The following is a 4,521-nucleotide window of genomic DNA, read 5'->3' as shown; positions in this document are numbered from 1 at the left end:
GTGTTATGGCAGACTGAAGAAGTGTACCAAATGCCGACCGGAATGCGCCTACCCAATGCGCAGGCAAAACTCGCTCCGCAGCGTCGTCGTCGTCGTCGGGCTGCGAAATAAAGCGGTGGCCGGGTGCGCGATTTGCTCGATCTACCTAGGAGCGGAGAGGCAAACGTTCGTTTTGAACGCTTCGTTTGGTTCCCCGTCGTTAGGTTTACATGGGCAAGCAGAAACATGAATCTGTAAAAATTAAACATGTTAGTTTTAGGCAAGAATTATTCATAGATCTTGTCGTTACTTTACTTGTATGGTCTATAGATCGTTTTGCTAGTAAATTCATAATAAATTGGATTGTGAAATGGTAAATCGATTCTCCTTTCATTATTGTTAAACCAGGAGACTTTATAATAAATTTTAATAAAATAATTATGAATATTTCTTACACTGACTGTTTCATTATCATAAAATTAATTTCTACTGACCTTCTTGAGAAAATCAGCTTGATATTCTTCATCAGGCGAGATATTCTTAAGAATTGAGGAAAACCCCTTGAAACTTCTCACAAACAAAACTAGTGGAAAAATTACGAATTCTCGATAAAGACAAGAATATCTTGAGGAAAATGGTTGTTGCTTTTGTTTGTAAACTGCTGCAAGTCCAATGAAAACCAGAGTAAAATTCCAGCCAGCCTTGGTGCTCGTATTCACGTGATTAATTGCTTTCTAGCCGATTGTTTGTTAAAAACTTTTGCAGATTTCATAAATGCTCCTGAAAACATAAATATAATCGTTCGAAGACTTTTGAAAACCATCGAAAACAATGTGTGCATAGTTGGAAAAAAGGAACTGAACCCTCTAATGAAAAATCTTTAGAAATTGTTTGAACGCGCAAATTAGCCTCCATATTTTTTAAACTTTCTTGTAAAATTCCAAGTAATTCCCACGCAGGAACAATGTGTAAAAAATTCCACCTTCAAAAATCCAAACACGCTATGAAAAATTTTTAAAAATACCTTTACAAGTGTTGGCAAGTCTCATGGACCATCTCTTCAAGAGCTGCTATAAATCACAAAGAACTTTTTTTTTTAATTCAAAGAAACACCAAATAAAATGCATTTTTACATTTACGTACAGATATTAGAAACACAATACTTTTTCTACACCGCTTTGCCATCAATCTTTGGCACTGAGCGAGATGTAGGTGCTTCCTACTGCCAGGTGAATAGTATCGTATCGTCGATCAGCTGAAAAGTTGTTGAACATCGAGAAGCAAAAGGTAGAAGGAGACGATCGAGAGTGGTAGATAAAACCTGCAACTGGCAGGTATAATGGAAATGGTGGAGGAATGGTGAGGAAAGGAGGGAGCGAAGGGGGTGGGAAATAGAAAAGAAACTTACGCGTGTGCTAGAGAGTGAAATAGAGACGCAACCTAACAACATGACTCAAACGAGCAAAACCGCTCAATGTCGCCGATCGTAAAGACGGCTTTGAAAATGAATCGTAGAACAATTCGTGTCGAATTAGAAGAGATCAGAAGTGGACAGCTAGACAACGTGAAAAAGGTGCCAAGTGTGCAGGCGATCGTATAAAGTTGGTGTTTAAAAAAAAATAAGGTGGGAAAAAGGAAACGACATAACTGTACCCCGTTCGTACTGCAGGTGTGCTGCAAAAGCGGTACGCGTGCCATCATATCATCGAACGAGGACTTTTCCTGCTACTCGATCGTGAGCACCAATCCGACCGCCCCTTGCCGGATAGTATAGAGCAGCAGCAGCAGCAGTAGGTTCACCCTGGCGCTAAACCCATGCTTTCCTTCCGATGGAATCTGTGACACATATAAGCATCGTCGAAGGAATGCTGTTACGAACCAGGAAAAGAGAGACACAAATCGTACCGATACACATATTTCCGGCGTGGAAAACATTCACGAACTCTTCGCCCAAAGCTATGTGCAATTTTCGATGTGTTTTGTTTTTTTCGGCATTTTTTTTTTCAATAGAACACCGGCGGCAGTGGAAAAGGCACTGTTTTCCATACCACTGATTTCTTATTTCCGATTCCGTTGGTGTGTTGCGGAGCAAAGCGGTGATTTCTTCCCACGGGCACTTTTAAAACACTCGACCATTTATAGGGGCGGAAAGGAATTTGGCAAACGGGCGCGTTGGAGAGAAAAAAAAGAAAATGCACGCGTAGAAGCAGGAAGGGATGGAGAGAACCTGCCGGCAGAAGGTTAGTGGTTTATTAGGTTAAGCATGCGGAACGGAATGAACCAAACACACAGACAGACAGGGAAGGACCACCAGAAAGGGGCTCTCGAAATTATAAGTGGATAAATTATTTCCGTTTGAGGAGATTAATTTTGATATGCAAATGGTATGGCGTCGGTACGGAATGCTGGAAACGATCAAAACGATCCAATGTGCAACGGGAGTTTCAGACAGCGGAGCGGAGCAGTGTGTTGCTGAGCGGGAAGCGGGCGTTTGTTGTTGTGAAATGAGAAGCATTTTTCCTTCCGAATCCTGTTTCGACGATTATGCTATGTATGATTTACAAACAATAGCAGCGTTAATTATGGCACGCAATTTCTCAACAAAAAGTGTTCTTTTAACAATGCAGCTTATCGGGTATTAACTTTAAATTGTAGGAGAAATTAGAAAAACAAAAATACTTAAAGTGAATGAGAAAAGCTTAATTTGCAATATGAAGAAAGTTAGGTAAATTATATGAAACTAACTAAAATTATAACAAATTATTATTTTTTCCAAAAAATATCCTATATTTTATTAATATAGATATACATTAAGGTAAAATTTTGCGTAAATTGTTCAAAAATCATCAAAATTTTGTAACACAGAAAATAATTATTCAATCCCGTAATATGAAATACAAACAACGTTTTAAGAGATTTTTGAGTTATGCAAAACACGAGTCACTAGGATTTATGCTGGAAGTGAATATTATTTATTAGTTTATTATTTAATTTATTATACATAATTTATTTTTTATTCAAGCATTTCGAATAGTGATTTGTGTAATGACATTTTTAAACTCACGATAATATGTAGATGGATTTAACTAAAGTAGAACAAAGCTTATTGATGTACGAAGTGGTCTGTAACTTAAAACATGCCCTGTGATCGACAAAAAATTAATGAAAAAATGTAAGTTATGTGAGTTAACAATAAAATCTTTATATTTTCTATCTTATACCATGACCAACGACTGCTGTCCATTCTTTGTAACTTTTTAGAACATTAATTAATTCTTTTTCTTCAACTTGATCTTAAGTTAACAAAACATTATTAACTATATCAAATTTAATTAATTGCCTTTTGTTAACTCTAAATGCTACAACACATTTAATATTCATTTTATTTGTGTTATATCTTTTTTTCCTTTCAACCATCAAATAATAATTCTACGGTCGAGAGGAACGTCCTATAATTAAAGATATCTGCGCTGTAGATCCTTCATGCATTCATTCAACTTCAATCTCACTTTCCCCATGCATGGACATTCAATTCAATGCCGTGCAAGAGACACGTGCGTTTTCCGCAACATTGTACGTGGTTCAATCAATGCGAGTCGTTCTCGTCGTCTACGTTTCACAGTTTGGCATCTTCAGCCAAGCCTTCGACGGTTCGACGCCGCCGCATGATGCTGATGAGTGATGGCTTTATAATAAGGAAAGAAGAAAAAACACTCATCCTATACTACCATTCTGCTCGTTAACAGTTCCCCCAGCGGTACGGTGCCCGGTAGCGATCGAACGGCTCGATGGAGCAACGGTTTGATAGTTGAGTGTCAAGACGAAATGAACAGTTGACATTCATTACTACCCTGATTATTATTATCCTTCCCTTTTGCATCAACATCGCGCGAAAGCACTATTGATACATAATTTATGATCGACCCTCCCACTAGTAGGCTCATCGTTCGATCGGCATCGTTCGGGCATCGCTTGAGTCAGCTCTTTTGAGCTAAGTTTTATCAGCTAACGGCGAAAGGAAAGATTTGTTGATTTATAACCGCGCACGGAAATGGGGTGGTTGTTTTCAGCAGACGGAAACAACATTTGCTCCATGTCACGATTTCTTTCTAACCAGCTTCAGTTTGGGGAAGGGAATTTAACAAAAAGAAAAACGATGTTTTTGCTACGTTTGAATCTGTTAGGCTGTGGCCATAATGACGTCACCTGTACCCAACGAAGCAAACGCAAAATAAAGCTAAGGTCAGCTTTACAACCCGCAAACACACACACACGCACGCACACATATTTATACGCATGCACTTACATCACACACCGAACGTCGCGAGGTCATCCGGCAAGATCCGGTTCCTTTCGCTGACATTGCGGTGCACGGGTTAATCAACGTTGGCAGATCCTTTGGCCTCGCCGAGGGCTGCAAAATAATAAAACTAATAACAGCCCTACTCTCCCCGAAAAGCCATCCGGGGATAATCGCTTTTTACAATTCCATCCACCGTTCATCGTTGCCATTTTCGCGGTGAAGAAGGTGAACAAGAGATG

Source organism: Anopheles funestus, chromosome 2RL (assembly GCF_943734845.2).
Source record: "Anopheles funestus chromosome 2RL, idAnoFuneDA-416_04, whole genome shotgun sequence".
Taxonomy (NCBI): domain Eukaryota; kingdom Metazoa; phylum Arthropoda; class Insecta; order Diptera; family Culicidae; genus Anopheles; species Anopheles funestus.
This window is presented reverse-complemented; position numbering follows the sequence as displayed.